Source organism: Paroedura picta, chromosome 11 (genome assembly GCF_049243985.1).
Source record: "Paroedura picta isolate Pp20150507F chromosome 11, Ppicta_v3.0, whole genome shotgun sequence".
Classification (NCBI taxonomy): Eukaryota; Metazoa; Chordata; class Lepidosauria; order Squamata; family Gekkonidae; genus Paroedura; species Paroedura picta.
The window spans coordinates 31222090-31242249 of NC_135379.1; the positions used below are offsets into that span (position 1 = coordinate 31222090).

At 44.5% G+C, this 20160-nt stretch overlaps 1 protein-coding gene across 2 annotated transcripts in view; it reads left to right on the forward strand.

Annotated features, from left to right (window-relative positions):
• Nucleotides 1-15829: 15829 nt before the first annotated feature.
• The window catches only part of WIPF3 (WAS/WASL interacting protein family member 3), a 43872-nt gene continuing 39541 nt past the window's right edge, over nucleotides 15830-20160 (forward strand). Inside the window, exons 1-2 of one of the 2 annotated variants that reach the window (XM_077303571.1) lie at nucleotides 15830-16007; nucleotides 18557-18621. The gene's annotated coding sequence lies outside the window, so the exon portion shown is untranslated. The remainder of the gene's footprint in view (nucleotides 16008-18556; nucleotides 18622-20160) is intronic. The other variant, XM_077303570.1, reaches the window with a different exon arrangement.

Genomic DNA, 20160 nt, shown 5'->3' on the forward strand with positions numbered 1-20160 from the left:
TGAGGAGGGCAGGGATGGGGGGGAGGGACTTAAATTGGACATAATGCCATAGTGCCCATCTTCCAAAGCAGCCATTTTCTGCAGGTGAATTGATCCCTTTCACCTGGAGATGAGTTGTAATCCCAGAAGATCTCCAACCACTATCTGGAGGTTAAACCAACAAGGTGGCCAAACAGTGCTGGTTGCAAAATATATGAACAGTTTGAGGCCATAAATCTTGTTTAAAAAATCTTCTATCGAGGCCCAAGGGAAGAAATCTTATCCATAGAAGCCATAAGACGGGATATGTATGTATGACATAAAGTCCTGATGAAGACTTATTAACTAAAACTGGCTGTTAGCCGTGAATCTGACATGCTGAAGCAGAGCTATGTGACTGTGCCCCGCATCCCACGCTGCCAGGGCTGAAAAGGTACGAGAGGGGGCCAGGGGCACAGTGTGCTCACAAAATTCCTAGCTTTCATTGGCAGTTTCAAGTGCTTGGGAGAGGAGTTTGGTCATGTAGTAGAAGGACCACTATCTCCCATCTGGTTGAGATTTGTGTCAATGACCCCCATCCCCATCTTACCTCCCCTTTTTAGTAAAGCTGCTAAGGACATCCACTAGATGCCTGGTGCCTGCTGTTTTAACTGCAAGGTCAAAATCTTTTCTCTTTTTCTTTGGCTTTTAGGCAAAGGGTTTTTTATTGTTTGCACTGCTTGTTTGTATGATGTTAGTATGGCTGATTTTAGTTTATAGTGTTGCCTTAGCTGCCATTTTATTGGGCTTTTACAGCTGGCTTTTGATCCTACAGAAAGTTGTAATGGATTTATTTTATACAATTTCATTTTATGATTTCTGCTAACCAGAAGTGACTTCCCAAGTCTCTAGTAAGATTCTCTCTATATCCAATTTCTAAAGTGCACTAGATTTTTTAAAAAGGAATAATGTGCTAATATGTGGAAATCTTGCTAGAGACTTGGGTCAAATTCAAACATGCAACTTAAGGAGTCTTTCCATTCTTCACCCACAATGACATTGAAAAAAGTTACCCCTCTTTTCTTAAACACAAACTCATTTTCCCCTCTAGGAGAAAGGGCTCAGGATAATATTTGTTGTTGTTGTTGTTAGTTGCGAAGTCATGTCTGACCCATCACGACCCCATGGACAATGATCCTCCAGGCCTTCCTGTCCTCTACCATTCCCCGGAGTCCATTTAAATTTGCACCGACTGCTTCAGTGACTCCATCCAGCCACCTCATTCTCTGTCGTCCCCTTCTTCTTTTGCCCTCGATCGCTCCCAGCATTAGGCTCTTCTCCAGGGAGTCCTTCCTTCTCATGAGGTGGCCAAAGTATTTGAGTTTCATCTGTTAACAAACTGTTAACATGCCATTAATGAAAGATTCCCACACATTGTCATTCCTTTAAAAAAAAATCTAGTGTATCTTCAGAAATCAGTTAATGGAAATGCCTTTTGAAGTCTCCAAGAAAATTCTGTCCATCAATGGTATTTGATCTTCTAACTGCCTTCACAATATCCATTGAATTCTTGCTTTGGATACAGAAATAATGCAGTGGTTACATATACTGCTTAAAAAAAAACAATTACACTGAAATCTATATCATGGTTTAGGACAGATATTGTTATACAGAAGCCAATATATATCCTGTATCAGGGGTAGTCAAACTGCGGCCCTCCAGATGTCCATGGACTACAATTCCCACGAGCCCCTGCCAGTGAATGCTGGCAGGGGGCTCCTGGGAATTGTAGTCCATGGACATCTGGAGGGCCGCAGTTTGACTACCCCTGCTGTATCCTGTACTTCATCACTGAAATGTTATATTTATAGCCCACCTTTCTCACTGAGTCACAAGGTGGATTACAGTGTATAGAAAGAATTTAAAAATGTATAATCATATAGTATTGGACCTTCCCAAAATGTCACCCCACACAGGTCTGCTAAAATACTCCAGTCACTGAAATATCCCCAAAACATTTTTTAAAACTATTTTACCTTCCAAGGAGGGTAACTATACTGTACGGCTGCCATGTGAGCATCTGGGGAACTTACAGCAGGATGACAATGGCCAAGTCCATTTAGAAAAACTATCAGGGCCTGATTCCGATTGGATCCACAGCATATTTGTGGGGGGGGGGACTCCTTCCTCTTCCCACTATGCCATTTTCCTAACTTGAACCATTATTTGTCCTGTTGGGGAGATGCACAAGTAATTTAACTTAAACTATTATATGAATGATTAATGGTAAAACTGGACAAGACAACTGCTGTTAATTTTTCAGTATCTTTAATAACTGTATTTCAGATGCTCATAGTAGGGCAGTGCACACATGCAATTTCCTTGGAAGGGAAGGAAAATAAATGGGCACTTACTTCTGTTCCTCCTAAGGTTAGGAGTGCAGGGTGGGTGAATAGTTGGTTTATTAGGCAAGCACATGCAGGAGTTGAAGAATTTAAAAACTCCCTCTCCGCTCCCTGCTGGTTCCAGCACAAACTGGGCTCATGTGAATTTGAAATACATGTATATTTAATGCTGGTTAGAGCAGGGTTTGGATCTTCCAGCATCCAGTCCGTTATCGCCCTAAGGTTTGTTTAATTGGATGACCCCACCTGTCAGAGCAAATGTAGTTTATTTGGTACAGTAAATGGACAAGGGCTTCACTTACAAATTCGAACATGTATCTTAGGATAAAATTAATTCCTTTTCTATAAAAGTTTGATCATTGCTAGATGACATTGTGCAAAATATTTTATGCGTGCCTCTATATTAGGCTTGTAAAACTATTATACAAAGTATATTTTGATTGGATTATTTAACATAAAAGAATTGTCACTTTAATTAAAATACCATTTATGATAACATTTGTATTGAGACGATGCAAAATTTAGTAAGGGGGGAAATCAATGACAACTAATCACAATATTTTCATTTGCAGCTTGCTGTACAAGAAAAGCAAGCCTGTCATTGTTTCACACTATGGTACTTTCAAAATACCTGTCATACAGAATATCTAGTTATTTTATATTTAAAAAGGAACTAATCTCTCCGTTTATCAGCAAATTGCTTTAAGGTTGAGCGCCACCTAGCGGCTTCAGCAGGTAAGAGAGTCAAATGCAAAAAATGTATGTTCGCTATATATAATGTAACTTATTATGTCCACTCCTGATTTTCCCCTAAGAGGCTTGAGGCAGCTCACAACACAAATGTGCCTATGGGTGTAACAAACAAAATAATATAATATTTTTAAAATTACACCACCTAATATAACCTAATTATCTGAGCTGGCACTGGGGAGAACTTATTTCACCTACTGCCACTAGGCATAAGAAAATGAAATTCTGTCCCCCTCCACACACTGTTACCACAGAGCTACAAAGTAGCCACAAATTATTGCCTTTCTCCCCATTGCTGACCTGAAGCAGCTTACATGAATTTCTTTTACGCCATTCTATCCTCACAAGAATCCTACCAGGTAAGTTAGGTTATTTATCATATGGTGTATGTGTGGTGTAGGCAAGAGATTCTATGATTGTGGGATTGTCTAGCAGCCAGGCAAAGATATTAAGAGGTGGTTTTGTCATTGCCTGCCTCTTCATCGTGACCCTTGTTTTCCTAAGAGGTCTCCCATCCAAATACTAACCGAGGGTAACCCTGCTTGGCTTTCATGACTGGACGTGCCTGGTCTATCTAGGTCAGAGTGGAAAGAGCCCAAATTTGTGGCAGACTGGGATTTGAACCTGGGCATCTCAGTTCCTAGTGTGAAACTACCACACTGGCTTTCAAGAGGCGACTATGTTTAACTTTAGCAAGCAGCTGGGTTTGCAGGACTCATGTAAATCACACAGTCGCAAGTTACCCGGTGGTTTCTGGCCCTGGTGCACCCTCCTTCAAAAGCCAAAACAGCCTTGGAAGGTCTCTCCCATAGCGTTTGCTGACAGAAACCAAGACTTGAAGGCTGGTAATGTGTGGCTGCCTAGCAACAGCCATTGAGGGAGTTTGGTTCTTCAAGCTACAGGTGATGCTTTCTTATTTGGAGGGTTAACTTCCCAATGTTTATATTTTTAATTTAAATTTCAGATGTTTTTTGTAAACCTAGCATGAATTTCCAGTCTGTTCAATGATTTGGGGGGGGGGGGATGTTAATGACTTTCATTTTTGTATCTAAATAGCTACAGATTTGACCACATTGAGAATTAGATACATTGATAAGGGATTTGTTCGTGCTGATAGTCTCTGTATTTTTACATGATGTATAGTTCAGGATAAGATTTTCTGTGTCTGAATTCATGTTTGGTCAGTTTCAGGCATTCTGAACATACTCCAATGTCCAGTGTCCTTTGTGCATCTGTTTGATTGTCTTTTTCTCCCTTTACACCAGTGATTCCCCAACTTTTTTGGCTACCATCCCCTTGGCTCCCAGTCCCCTTACACACAAACACAAACACATACCTCTTTCCTTGTGTTAGGTCAACCAAGTCAAACCACACTATATTGCCCACACTTCTTTTTTGATATTGTGCAGTAGCCATCTTTTAAGCTTGAAAAAATATCTAAGTACTTTGTAAAAGGCACTAATAAAATCCACTTTGGGTCTTCATTGGGAAGAAAGATGAATAGGGGGGGGGAAGAGAGAGAGAATAATTATGCAATGGAAAATCCCGGATCCTTCCATTGCCCCCAGGGGGGTCATGTCACCCACTTTGGGAACCCCTACTCTGGACAGTTAGAAGCCACTAATATGATACCATGTCACACTCTTGCATGAATATTTTCCTGAATTCAAGCTGCAGTAAAATTGCTGATGCTGCCAAATCATCTCCTGCAAAGGATCCTTTTAATGTCTCAAGGAAATGCAACTAAATCCACTTAAAGTAATAGTATCATAACCTTCATACTTAAAAAAACTTTAGTAGTAATTTGCAGGCTTATTATGAGAGTATACTTCAATATACTTGTTATTACGGTAGTGAAAGATAAACCCACAAAGAAAAAGAAAGTGGACCTTGTTTGGTCCTGTTTGCAAGATCATATTCTGGAGTATTACAAACCAACAGGCAAAATCTTCTGTAGGCATGCCTTATTCTATCCAGAAGCAAAGGCTGGGCAGGGAGAAGGAAAGCTTTATGGTCTCTGAGAATAAACAGAAAAACCAGAGGAATGGAGAAGCAAGGCAATTTTTCTCCCAAGGAGTTTTTCACTAATTTCCTCAGCTCAGTAGCTTTCCTTACCACTGTCCAATAGTCCAACCTCCACACAAACAGGTACCAAAAATGCCAGCCCCTACACAAGCAGGCTCCTCTTAGCTTTATTTGGGCCAAAAGGTATTTAGAAATTATGGAAGCTGCAGCTCATTCTTAACAGGCAGCATTTGTTGTTAGGCACAAAGCCTGAAAAGCACGTTAAATTCCCAGGTTTTGCTTCATCCATCTTGCACATATCTAGTATCTGTAACACAGAAAGGTTTACAAAGATTACAGAGCAGCCACACAAGAAGCCGCTCTTCTCCTGCTCCTCTCCCTGCACAGCCACCAAACTCAAATTTCACACAAATTCTCCAGTAAAAGCAAACCCAGAAATCCAACCTGCTGTGAACCAGCAGCATGGCTTCTTACCAAGTCGATTCAACAAAGAGCAGCTTTTATCTCCACAGGGGACCATAAAACATATTACCCCAAAGCATCCGCCTTTCTAATTCACTTGGATGAGAGCACCTACATGGACAAGCAGGTAATAGTGTTATAAACCCACATACAATAAGCGGCCACTCTTAATATGTCTGTTCATGCTTTAGATTGTGATATATGTCAAGATTGTAAGAGCCAGTTTGGTGTAGTGGTTAGGAGTGTGGACTTCTAAGCGGCATATAAGAACCAACTCTTCTTCTTCTTATAATATATGTCAAACACTATATGTATAGTGTTTAAGGACACTATACATGGGGTAAAACAATGAGAGAATGAATTACTTTCTCTATGGCTGAGCTAGTTTGGTGTAGTAGTTAGGAGCGCGGACTTCTAATCTGGCATACCAGGTTCGATTCTGCACTCCCCCACATGGCCAGCTGGGTGACTTTGGGATCTCCACAGCACTGATAAAGCTGTTCTGTCCGAGCAGTGATATCAGGGCTCTCTCGGCCTCACCCACCCCACAGGGTGTCTGTTGTGGGGAGAGGAATGGGAAGGCAACTGTAAGCCACTTTGAGCCTCTTTTGGGTAGAGAAAAGTAGCATAAGAACCAAATCTTCTTCTTCTTCTTCTTCCCCCCACATGGATGAAAAAGCAACAGAATGAGGCCACATAGGCAAAGTATCTACTTTAGATTCCGCAAAACACTTACCAGTTCACCAGAAGAAAACCCCTAAGCTAGCCTGATGAGGACTGAAAAAGTTCTAGAAAGAACAGAATGTTACAAGCACCTGAGTGCCAGTTGAAGTGAAGAGGGGGCAGAATTAACCTGTCAAGTTGCTCAGAGCTTGCATCCGGCATTATTTTCTGACATTTAAACACAGCCAATCAACTGGATGGCAAGCCTCTTGAATCTCTTTTCTGGCTGCCCGGGGACCACAGAATGATGGTTAGCATGTCCCTGCCAGACCACTGAATATAGCTGGTGGCATGTTGGGGTGGCTGTCAGTTGATTTTTTTTTTGAAGGACCATAAGCTAGAGAACTTCAGCAAGCCCTGTAACATGATATATCTCTGCTTGTGCCATTTGGCTATGCACAGGGGGTGGTTTAGATAAACTGGTGGCCAGGCAAACCTCCTAGATGGGTTATAATTTGGGGGACATAATTATAATTTGGGAGAGGAAAGGGAAGGCAAAAATCATGAACAAGGAAATACTAAAACGCATAAAGTCTGATATATCATTGGTAAGCAAAGATCACAAAACTCCAGCTCACTTACTTTGGTCATATCATGCAATCCAACTCAGTGGAGAAAGTGATTCTGCTAGGATTGGTCAGTGGAAAAAGGAAACCAGGCCGACAAAGAGCATGGTGGTTGGGCGCGATCAAGGTGGACACCTGCCAGAACATTGCATGGCTGAGGGGGATAGAGCAGGATCGGAGATGGTGGCAACAGCTGAGCATGGGATTGTTCAGACTTGACTGAGTGGCTGACAACAATAACAGCAACAAACTCAAACACGGACAATAAAATCCTAATAAACCTCTCGAAGCCAGAAACATTAGGCTAAGCTGTGATTTTCTGGGGCGAAGCTATTTTAAGTAATAAACCATAATGGGACCTATAAAAAGCATGTTTAGATTGTTAAAGCACAGTTTTTTTAGAGAACTGCTTCAATCTTAAATGAGGAATATGCTCCTTGGACATACTTAACACTATTTTGCTCCTTATATTTGGGAAACAGCCTCCTGGAAGGAGATTGTCCAGAGCCCTGTCCATCCAGGTCCACCCTGATTGGCCCTTGCTCTCCAGCTCCCGCCCTCCCTTCCTTGACTGCTAGCAGTGCCACTGCCTCCAGACAGGGCTTTGCCACCGAACAGGAGGCTGGGCTGCAGAGATGCTGCCGATGGGTAAGAGCCAGGAAGGGAGGCTTTCCAGCCTCCCTTCAGCTGCAAAGCCCTCTTGCCGCCTCGTGGAGGGGCTCGCAGCCAGGAGGGCACTTCCCCTGCCCCTTTCACAGCTTTGCTACTTATGTTAATATAAACACTACACTCACATGCTTGCAGAGGTACACACATGCACCCTGTTTTGCTGCCACACAGATAGTAAGACAATGTGCCAGGGGGACATGCTTCAAAATGAAATACAGAGAATTTTGTACAACTTTATTTTAATTAGCCCATTACAGATTAACAGTGGCAATTTGAAATTATCTCTGGAGATCAGGGCTGTTTCCATAGCAACGGTTCCAATTCCCAAGGCTTGCTGTGTCAATTTGTCATGAACAGTAAAAGAACATTAGATGCAGTCAGGAACATTCTGTTTTCCCAGGCATTCTGCATAGCCTGCTCCTCATAAGGACTACTTAAATGTTGATGCAAGTACCTTTCAGAGCCTTGTCAAAGTAGAGTAATTGGTTGTAGGAACAGGGCTCCTGAGGTATATAGACAACTCCCTCATCTGCAAAGATTGCTACATAATTTAACTGAAAGATGTCAAATAGGACTCTGAATTAGGAGGGGATGTGCCCAGCCATGGACTATCTAAAACATTAACCCAGGGGTAGTCAAACTGTGGCCCTCCAGATGTCCATGGACTACAATTCTCATGAGCCCCTGCCAGCAAATGCTGGCATGGGCTCATGGGAATTGTAGTCCACGGACATCTGGAGGGCCACAGTTTGACTACCCGAGCTACTTTCTCACAAACAAAAACATGTTGGGGGAAATCAAATTCTTACTGTGCATATCAGGTCAAAGAAAGTACTTCCCATCAACAATGCACACAGAAATACTTTTAAAATATTAAATATAAAAACTTTCATTCATATGTGGTGGGAATGTCCAGCAATAATGAAATTCTGGGAGAAAGATTTTATGGAAATTAGAAAAATTATGAAAGTGAAGTTAGAACCTTCAGTCCAATTGGTTCTCCTCAATTTATTTCTGAATGAAAATGCTCAATGTAAGGAGAAAACATTGGTGAACTTTTTGATTGTAGCAGCCAGAATGATAATTGCCACTAACTGGAAAAATGCAGATTTCAGTAGATATTTGGCGAAAGAAAATAAGGCAGTTTATGATTTTGGAAAAATTAACAAATAACATTAAAGTAATTCAAGGGGGAAAAAAGAATGATGATTTCAATATAATTTGGATTGTTTTAGCAAATTACCTAAGGAAATTTTCAGACTGTCAGGTATGTGAAATAATATTGTAACTTGAGACTTGAATTATGATTAATGGATGAAATGTAATAGATGAAATAGACATGGTTTACACTACAGGAATCAAAAGATTGATGAAGCTACAGAGTTGTGTTGGGGGGTTTGTCTTGTTTTTGTTGGGGCTTGTCTGCTGATTGTGTGTAATTTAATAAAAAAATTAAAACATTAGATATAAAAACATTTCCCCCATGTTGGATGGATTCATGATGGCACAGACTCCAGCTAATCAGAACAGTGCACAGCTGGCTTCTGTCCAACATGCAAGAAGATTGTACTCATGCAGTTATTTCGGTCCCGCTAGTAAAACTCAGGGTATGTTTTGATGCACCCTCAAATATGTCAGGGGCTGGCAGGGTGAACGCTGGCAGAGGCTCATGGGAATTGTAGTCCATAGACATCTGGAGGGCCGCAGTTTGACTATCCCTGGTCTATATCCTTGGGAAGTCACCTAGGCCAGGTCTATAGAAGAGAATGCATTCTCATAATTCAGAAGTCAGGGTGAGGAAGAAACTTTAAAAAATGTTTTTCTATGTCTAGACTGATAGAATTCTCATGCAAGAAGATAAATAAATTCTCGTTATGGCTGCAGAAAAAACTGTAATCATTGCAGACGGAAATGAGATATGAAGAAAAGCAAGAGTGCTAAAGAGGCAATTTTACAGATGCAGCTTCTCAGAGATGAAAAACATGCTGCACCTGTTGAGATTCTAAGTAAATGCAGGCCTGATCTCCTTTGCATCTGGTTCCCCTCGTTTCATTTATTCACACAGTGATAATCTTTGCCTTCACATTTGGAAGCTACTGGCTTTAATACTTGCACCCAGAAGCCATCGCCCCCTAGTGGAAATAACATGTGTAATAATAGATTCAAATGGGTAGCCCTGTTGGTCTGAAGTAACACAATAAAATGAGAGTCCAGTAGCATCTTTAAGACAAACAAAGATTTATTCAAGGTGTGAGCTTTCGAGTGCAAGCTAAGTTAATCTGAGGAAGAGTGCTTGCACTATAAAGCTCATGCCTTGAATAAATCTTTGTTCGTCTTAAAGGCGCTACTGGACTCTGCTTTTAATGTTTAATAATGTAATGCAGAATGCTTTGGCTGTATGGAAAAACAAAGCATTTAAAAATGAATAAATATGTGTGCTACAGGCCATGCACGTATCCACTAGCTAGAGTTCTTTTTTATTTAAAAAGAAGGCAAAATTGGCATTTCTCAGTTCCTTCAGGTAAGGCACTGCAATGCCAGAGGCTCAAGGGAAAAGGTTCTATGCCTCAATGCCAAAATACATATCACTGTAACGTAACTACACGCTACCAACCGGTGGAGAGACAAATTGAGAAACCAATCAAGAAGCACAACCATTAATTACCCTTCTTTTAATATTCAATGCACATTTTTTTACCTGGTCAAACCCAGCATCACAGGGCAGCCTATGGAATGTCATTGCTCAATTACTATCAGAAGCTAGGCAAAGTATACATAGCACACCTGTTCTGCAGCCATTCCACCAAATTAATTTCCAGGTTCCGTTCAACATGCTGGATATCACCTACCAAAATCTTCATTTGGGGCCTAGGGCCCACCTCTTCCACTATGTTCTGCCGCGGCAATTCTACTGTCCAAAACAGAGTCTTCGAAAGATGCAGCCTTCCCTGCAAATGGGTATGAGCAGTCAGGACTCGCTTTTGTGGGCCTCACGTGATATATTGGCCTCCCTCAATTTTTATCATTCTGCATTTAAAATGGAATTGTTCAGGAGCGTGGTTTTATAAAGGGGATATGGTTGTAGGTTGAACGCATGAAAAAAAGGGTCAGGCATGACTCAGTGCTTGCACAGGGGATACCTTTACCTTTATTGACTTGTTTATGGTATATATTATTCTCTTTTTATTGCATTTTTTTAAAAAAAGAAACTCTAACCTGAGTCTCAGTAAGGAAGAAATGAATAAATAAAAATAATAATGAATAAATAATAAATGAGTAAGAAAGAAAGAAAAGTAAATCAATTAAGACTCTTATTTGAAATGCCTGCCTGTTGCGTTCAGACTCATACAAGAATGTTTCCTTTATGCCACAAGGACTGGCCTTGGCATGGTGACTGGTCCTTTGGTACCTAACACAAAGCTGCCAAGCTTCCCAGGCAGACAGCAGAGTTAATCCAAGGTTCTCGCTGAACCTGCTCAGGATCCATCTCCATCCTTCTCACACCAGCTCTCCAAACTTGCAGGTCGAGGTTCATTACAGTCCTCTTGTTTGTCTTACTTTGAAGAAATGCTGGGATCGATCAGGGAACGTCATGCCTGCCAAACAGGTCCTCTGCTCCTGGCACTGCATCCAGTCTTCAGCAAAAAAACTGGCTCCCAACTTTGGGGTGGGAGGGAGAAGAGGGCAGTGCAGTTTCAGCCCACTTCATGCCTAAGGCTTTATTCACACTGGGGCAGTTCCTAGCAAGAGATTAAATGGACATCGCAAATGGCACCAACCTGCCCTGCCCACTTTCTAAAATAGCCTGGCAGATGCCAAGAAAGGTGACTGCAGACAACCCCTGCTGGAGACCCCTTTTTCAGAGGGTCACCAGACACAGAGCCACCACTGAGACTTCCCAGATCTCCCAGGGTATTTTGGAAGTTCATCATATTGGATCATCTTACGGGGTTCATGAGGAGAGGGGCTAACACCAGCTAAGCTCACTGGAATTTGTACCACAGGAGCTGTCTGACAAACCAAAGCTTAGCACCGACAGTTTTACAAAACCTTTGCCAGGACCAGCCACATTTGCTATTTGGAAAGGGTTTCTATGGACTGACAGAGCTACCTACAACTCTGCTGATCACGGAATTCCTAATGGCACAAGGGGATTTGTAAGCAGCAAAGAGACGGCAATAAAGGATGCTTGAGCACTTGCATATTGTGTGCCTGCCCTTGCAGAGCCTTCCTTGGTGCCTACTGCTAAATAATATGGTGTGATTGCATGATATCCGCATACTGTGAAAAGTGGCAAAATACGGTACAATTATAACTCATTTGGTGGGTAATAGCCAGGCTGTGAAAGGAATAGAGAAGGAGGGAGGAAACGTACAAACTGCACAGGGTATTGTGACTGTGAAGGTTATTCAGGTTGCAGTATAGTCATAAGCAGGCTAGGAACTGCAAATTATAAATGGAAGGAGGGAGACTATAGAGAACATAGGGAGTATAATCTTAATAAATGGAAGAGATCCTATTGGCATCTGTAAAAATGCATCTTAATAATAGCATAAAAGAGGCAGCACTGCATTGTACAGAGGAAACTCAGGGCAGGGAGAACGGATATTATGCTGGATCATTTTTACTTATGCATCACAGCTGAGGTCTTTCATTAGGCAGAATTATCTGGAGTACAATTAAGGCAATAAAAAAAATAAGCTGTTTAAACCCAAATGATACCATAGGTCTCCAGGCCACGTAAACAAATAATGATAGCTACTCTGAGTTCTTCACAAGTCTGTTGGCAATAATCTGAACAGCAAGTTCAGCTGCATAGTTAGGAAAGATGCCATAGACAGTCAAATGTAACCCTTCTGTTGTTCCCTGAATGCCAAAGAATGCAGGGGCGTAGAGTTTTCAATTTCCGGGGGGGGGGGAGGCCCAGTGACATCATAGGGAGGAGGCAGTGACATCAAAGGGAGGGGCCTTTGGAGGTGGGGCCATGGGGGATTAAGGGAGGGAAAATGTTCAGAGTTCAGTGTACTAATAGCTATCTTTAAACTCACTTTAATAGCTGACTTTAAACTCATATCCTGTGAGTACAAGCACATTTTGAGGTAATTCTGCACCGTGCCCATAGTCATCTCCAAATAAAACCCCCAGTTATTTCACCTAGGTTTTGATATACCCTGCTTTCTTAGCACTTTGCTTAAAAAGTCCACCTTAAAAACACAGATATTCAGAACAAATTATTATTAAAATAACATAAATCATTTTATAGGAAATGACTGCATTCTTGTTTTTGTAGGCCCTACGGAACAGTTTAAGTTCTGTTAGGGCCCTGATCTCACTGGGGAGTTCATTCCACCAGGTTGGGGCCACAGCTGAAAAGGCCCTGGCTCTTGTTGAGCCCAGGCAGGCTTCTTTGGGGCCAAGGATTACCAATCTGTGGATTCTCCATGCAGTTTGCAAGCAGCTGCATCTTGGACCAGTTGTAATTTCAAGAGGAGGGATCAGGGAAGGCCTGTGTAGAGCAAGTTACTATAATCCAGCCTAGAGGTGACTGTTGCATACATCAGTATGGCAAGGTGTTCTCGGGGCCAACTAGTAGCTTGACTACTTGAGCTTCCATGGTTAAAGAAGCATCAAGGATCATGCCCAAGTTCCTGACCAATTGTGCAGTTTTAAGTTGCACACCGTTCAGGTTTGGGAGGCACGTTTCCTGTGACTACACTGAAACCATTCCACTACAGTTTCCAGGCATCCACATGGAGAGCCAGACTATGTGGTGGTCCCCAACCTTTATCGGGTCGGGGACCAGAGGGGAGAAAGGAAGCCCGGGGGGGGGGAGGTGTGGGTGCCGGCGCACCGGTGGGTGCAAACGCACAGGCACGGCAGCTCTGCTCCTGTGCCCATGCCTTCCCCCCGCAGCGCAACGAGCGCCGTGCCACAGGGGGAGGGGGCGCGGGGGCAGGCGCAGCAACTCCACGCCAGCACTTGCCAGTGCACCAGCAGGTGCGCCTCCCCCCCCCCCCCCACAGTGCAGCACTCGCTGTGCCAGGAGCAGGGGGAGGGAGGCGGACCCACTGGCACACCAGCACCCGCACCTCCCTCCCCCCCCCCCGCCGCGGCCCGGTACCAGTGCACAGCCAGGGATTGGGGAACACTGATAGAATAAATTTCAGATGTTTGAGATCCACAAGACATGAACAAGTACACACTTTGCAGCCATATGCATTCTGTTACAGCCACTGGTGATATATTCTTTCTAGAACACCGAAGATACCCTTGCTTCATCCTGCAGTAGGGTAGGGCAGTCCTGTGCCTCAGCTGCCATTGTACCTGTGACTTTGTCAATATGACTTGGACTTGGTTGTCCGGGGGGGCTGAGCCCCATTGGTCAACCTGGGGGGGGGGGGGGCTCGAGCCCTTCAGCCCACCCCCAATGTTTATGCCCCTGAAAGAATGCATCTATAACAGTACATTAGAAAAGAATGTGTGGGGAATCATGTTCTCCAAGCTCCACTGTGGTAATCTTCATCTAAACACTGGATAGGCAGAATTTTCCCCTCCATCAAAATAACTGGAATACAGGAGTACTCAGGTCTTCCAGGGCAGAACAGTAGTTGCATTGCATCTGGATTTGATGGTGCAAGACCCTAAACTTGCTACTCACGATTCTAAAGATCCAGTGGTGTCTCAAGCACCATCTCTGGAACATACACATATCTTCATGCTTGGAATCCAAAGAGTCATGTACTAGACATGTGCATGAACACTGGGACTTTTTAGGAGCCTCCAAATTGGAGGCTCCAATCATACAGCATCCTCTCATGCCTCCAAAAACCACTATTTGTTTTTGGGATGGGGATGGGATGACTTTGAAGAATAAGAAAGGAACAATCTACCAAGTTCCTACGCATGTAAATTACTTACAGGCATTTAATGTTAGCTACATCTCTACTTAATAGACTTCACTGTGATTTGTTTGTGACAGGCTGAGAGAATCCATAACTTCTGAGTAAAAAATGTCAACAGAACTGGCATCAAATTTATCACCCACCTACTTTTGCTATATTGCAGCTATTTAGGGCAAGCTTCCAGCTTGATGCCACTCCAACATCTCTTGAGGTCTCTTCAATAAACTGAGACGTAATCTCTCCTATGTGAATAGACAGAAGACATCCCAAAAAGTTGTTTTGTTAAGCGTACATTTGTCATTTCAAAAATAGTAGCACCATTAGGCACAAATGGTGCTTTGCTGAGAAAGAAAGAAAAAAAAGGCAAAGGGACAAAGTATTATGCAACATCAGTCTGGAAAGCTGTTTTCATAAGGGGCAGAAATCTGCACACTTTATTTATGACTGTATGGCAGCATTCTCAGCAAGAAAAACAAAATCCAGAATGTATTCAAAATCCTGCATCAAATGGCTTGTTTGCTTGGAAATAACAGGATTCCGCGTCTTCCACTCCTACAAGTACTGGATTCAGTAAACCATCTGCTTAAGAAGATCCAGCCTGTTTCGACTTACTGAAACATACAAGTAAAATCAAATTTATTCCGGTGATTCCAAGAATGGCAATTGTGAAACTGCACAAGGAACGAGGCGATGAAGCTGGAAAGGGCTCTGTGGGAGAGGGGGCAGCTTGTCTTTGAACAGCCCTAGTAGCATGGCCAGTGTACCCCCCCAACCCCACAGAAATGCCACAGTTCTCCTAGCCCAGGGGTAGTCAACCTGTGGTCCTCCAGATGTCCATGGACTACAATTCCCATGAGCCCCTGACAGCAAATGCTGGCAGGGCTCATGGGAATTATAGTCCATGGACATCTGGAGGACCACAGGTTGACTACCCCTGTCCTAGCCAATCACTCTCCTTCATTCCTGCAACACGCTCAACCCGAACCCCAGAAGAGTCAGCCTCCCCCCTTCCCTGCAATGCCGGCGGGCGAGTCTCCCGAGCTCTAGGCGCCTGGCAACCGCCTGTAATGACTCAACAGCGTGTAGGAACTTTGCTGGTGCTCGGAGATGGCTTCACCTCGCACAGGCGCTCCAGCACCAGCCGCAGCGATCCATTCCGGGATCCAGCCTTACGCGGCCGGCCCGCCCGCCCAGAAGCGACCCATTTCGGAGCCTTGGCCAGGCTCGGGCCCCCGGACGCCTGCTGCTGCCCCTTCTCCTTTTATCGGCGGAGCGAGCACCGAAGCGGCCGTCTCTCTCCCCCCCCCCCCCGGGCCAGGTCGGGCTCTCCACTCCAGGACTCGGCGCGAGGGCGCGGGGCGGCGCTTCCCGGCTTTGACAAGACCGCGGGGGCGGGGCTGGCGGGGCGCCCCGCCCCCTTCCCACGCGCGGCCGCCGGAGCCCGGGCGCCTTCCGAAGCGGCTCTCCCGAGCCCCAGAGCCGGCGAGCAGCGGAGGGGGCTCCTGGAGCAGGTCAGCGCCGCCGGGATCTAGTCTGGGGCCGTCCAGGTGAGCTGCTTGTCTTCCCTGGGCTCTCGCCGGGGGCGCCTGGAGGACTTCCTAGCGGAGGCTCGGCCGGGCTACCTGCCTGCGTCCCCCTAGTGTTGTCTCCCGCCGGGGATCAGCCGTCGGGGGAGGTTTGTGAGCCCCTCGGCGGCTTTAACGACGGAGCGCATTGAGACCTCCGCGCTTGTCAAACCAACCGGATGGGGCGGTCAGGTAACCCGAGGTTCTTTCAGAGATGCTCCTGCCGCTGCTGCTGCGAAGTCCGGCCGCGTCGCACAGGGCGATAATTGCCCCTTCTTCGGTGGCTGGGCAGTGGCGGGTCTGTTCCCACGAGCGCTTGCCCCGGATCCTTGGGCTGCACTGTCGGTGGAAAAATGCCCGACGGGAGGCGCGCCGGTTTGGGCTTTCTCCGGCAAATATTTGAAGTGCCAGAAGAGCGGACAATAAGTGTGGCCCGGGCGGAGGGGGTCTTTCGGAAGCCATCCGCTTGGAGGTGGAGCTGCGCGCCTTGTTTGCTTTTCCCGCTTTGGAGTTGCTACCTGCTGGTTAACAAAACAAAATCAGCCTGTCCAGTGGCACTTTTAAGACCCACTGTCATGATGGTCAGTTCTTAGTCGGACGAAGAGTGCTTGCAATCGAAAGCTCACGCCTTGAATAAATCTTTGTTGGTCTTAAAGATGCCGCTGGACTCTGATTTTGTTTTGTTGTGCCGCTTGAGACCAACACAGCCACCCACTGGAATCTACCTGCTGCTTGTAGCTGCAGTTACCTAACATGCCCCCTCCAGCTAAGCACAAAGCCTTGAAAATAATTTATATTTAAATCAAGTCAGGCTTGCTTCTAAGTATAAAAGGGTTTCGATCTGAGGTCCCTCATTAAAGAAGGCAGAAAGAAGGACCCCTGCTCATTCTCTGCATGCTTACTCAGAAGCAGCAAGTCACAGGGAATCGTGCCAGGCTAGTCCCCTGCTGGGGAGAATGCAACCTTTCAAAGTCAAGATCACCTGGGTGACTCCAGTGGTACAGGAAACTGATTCAGTTGAATGCGGTAGTCCAGGGGTAGTCAAACTGCGGCCCTCCAGATGTCCATGGACTACAATTCCCAGGAGCCCCTGCCAGCGAATGCTGGCAGGGGCTCCTGGGAATTGTAGTCCATGGACATCTGGAGGGCCGCAGTTTGACTACCCCTGCAGTCAACCTGTGGTCCTCCAGATGTCCATGGACTACAGTTCCCATGAGCCCCTGCCAGCATTTGCTGTGCTGCTTTCTTCTCTGACCCTGAGCCAAGCCAGCAGGGGTAGTCAACCTGTGGTCCTGGCAGGGGCTCATGGGAATTGTAGTCCATGAACATCTGGAGGACCACAGGTTGACTACCCCTGCTGGCTTGGCTCAGGGTCAGAGGAGAAAGCAGCACAGTATGCAAAGAGTGAAACCAGTGAGTGGATTTTGCACCACAAGGCAGCCTCTCTGATTTATTTATTTTTAGATAGATATTAGATATAAGTTGTAATTGCAGTTGTATTGATTCAAGCTACACTGTCATTTAAAGTAGAACTGCTTGGGATATGTGATCCATAAACATTGGTGAACCCTGCTTGGCTATGGTCACCTTGGGTGTGGAGTTCTAGATCTTCCTTTCACACATCACGTGTCTCCTGCTTTAAAGATCAATGCAAAATGCAGGAGTCATGAAAAAGTTATTAGCTACAATAGTAGAGCAGATTCAGACCTGGCCACATTGGCTGGGGTGGACTGATCCAGCAGAGCTGTTCTGATGTTCTGGTTGTTGCACTATTGTAATTATTCCTCTCTGGGATGGGATGTACCTGTTCAGTTAAGAAAATCCAGAAGATAAATAAGTACAGTAGTATAATATCTGAGGATGTGTGGCTGTAGGTTGTGTGAAGCTGGGCTTCTCTAGTAGTGTATTCCTAAGCATCAACTCCCGGAGGCTCAGAAGACTGTAATTCCACTTGGGATTGCTCAGTAGGTCCTTTTTTCTATGTTATGTCTGTTTGTTGCTCTGTAGCTGTGCTAGAAGCATTGGGGACAGGCAGCCAGTGGAAGGGTTTCTTGGTGGGCAGGAGGGGTTGTTTTGAATTTAATAACTAGGTTAAAACCTAGTGTTTTGCCTCCTTCTTTGCCCCGGATCTTTTTTTTAGTGGTTCTTATTAATATTTTAATTGTGTGAACTCCTGTGGTAATTTTTATTAGTAAAGCTGCAAATAAAATATCTTTAAGTGTTCCATATATCATTCTCTGCTTATATTTCAGCTAAACCCCAAACCATTTTGTCTAGGATCTGGTCAAAATATGTTCCTATAACCTTAACAGCCTTTGACTCAAACAAGACCCAGGCCCATTCTGCACCCAAGGGTTAATGAACCTTCAGTGCACCTTAGAAGTAGATTTTCCTGTTCTGCACTGGTAAATCCATCTGCAAAAGCACATTGAAAGTGCTTTATCCTCCATGTGCAGAAAGAATCCTAGTCATCATCTAAAAATATTTTATGTCTGAAACTGATACAGTTTATTCCGCATTTAATTCAACAGATAAGGTGATAGAAAGCAGACCTATCGCAGCCCCATGGGGCTTTCAAGGCAAGAGACTTTCAGAGGTGGGTTCTCATTGCCTGTCTCCCCGTAGCAACTTCCTTGATGGCCTACCTTCCAAGTCGTTAACCAGGGTTGAACCTGTTTATATAGGATAAGATCTGACCAGCCCAGTCTTCTAAGGATAGTTCTGTCCTTGAAGTGGAATCTTCAAAAGTGATCCATGTTTGTTTTTACAAGCAACACTTGTTGAATCCAGCAGCCTTAGATCAGAGGATCTTTGGCATAAGGTTGCACAGATAATTTTATTGTATAATACTGTGCCTAAGAGAAGAAACTACGGATACAGTAGTTATACATGATAGTGCTGTGTTTCCTCCGTACAAGTTAATCATAGATTAGGAACATAATTATAACATTATAATTATAAAATGAAACATAATCATGTGTATTTTCTTCACGACTTCTTTAAATATGGCTTCGTAAGTATATGTTTGTGCATGTGATATGAATTTAGATTTCTTCCATGGATATGGGGAGGCCTCTGTAGCCCTGACGGGCCTGGAGTTAAGAGAGGGTTTTGTCGGAAGCATGGCTTACACTGTTTTATTACAAGCATTTATGAGAAATGTTTGGTAACTTTGTTCGAATCTGAATGTTGTATGTTATATTATATATTTTGAACTTATTTTATATTGCTGTATGTTTTACGTTGTTACAGCTTATATGGTAAAGGTAAAGGTATCCCCTGTGCAAGCACCAGGTTATGTCTGACCCTGGGTGATGCCCTCCAGCGTTTTCATGGCAAACTCAATACGGGGTGGTTTGCCAGTGCCTTCCCCAGTCATTACCGTTTACCCCCCAGCAAGCTGGGTACTCATTTTACCGACCTCCGAAGGATGGAAGGCTGAGTCAACCTTGAGCCGGCTGCTGGGATTGAACTCCCAACCTCATGGGCAGAGCTTTCAGACTGCATGTCTGCTGCCTTACCACTCTGCGCCACACGAGGCTCTTGTTACAGCTTATAGCCATACACAATAAATTCAACTACTACTGCTAGGCGTTCCTCACCAGTTGGAGAGCCAATAGAGTATAGAATGGTGCATTGCTGAGAAAGAAAAAGGCCCGTGTCTGACTAGGCTCTTGGAAAGCCAGCCAGGTTCAAATATCCACTCTGCCATCAAGCTCACTGGGTGACCTTTGGAGCAGCCATTTTTTCCTGCGCCATCTACCTGACAGGTTGTTGCAGCAGTAAAATGGAAAAGGCGAAACCCTGTGTGTTTTCTTGAACCCCTTAGAGTGAAGAGTAGATTAAAAACATACTTGTCAGATAGCACTGAGCCTGAGAGAAAACTCCTGACCTGTTCCCCAATGAAGAATTATTGGTTTAGGTTTATTTCAGATACCTTTCCTCTCCTCCATCTGGCAGCCCTTCCTTGTTCAGGCCTTCCTCTCAGGCCTTTGCTCTGGAATGTGGTTGTTGGGTTGATTCCTGCAAGTTTCAGGAAGTCCAAAGTCACCTGTGTGACTGGGCAACATGAGGAGACTACTGTGTTCTATGGGCAATGTAAGGAGACTACTTCTTGTACAAGGGGGAAAAACTT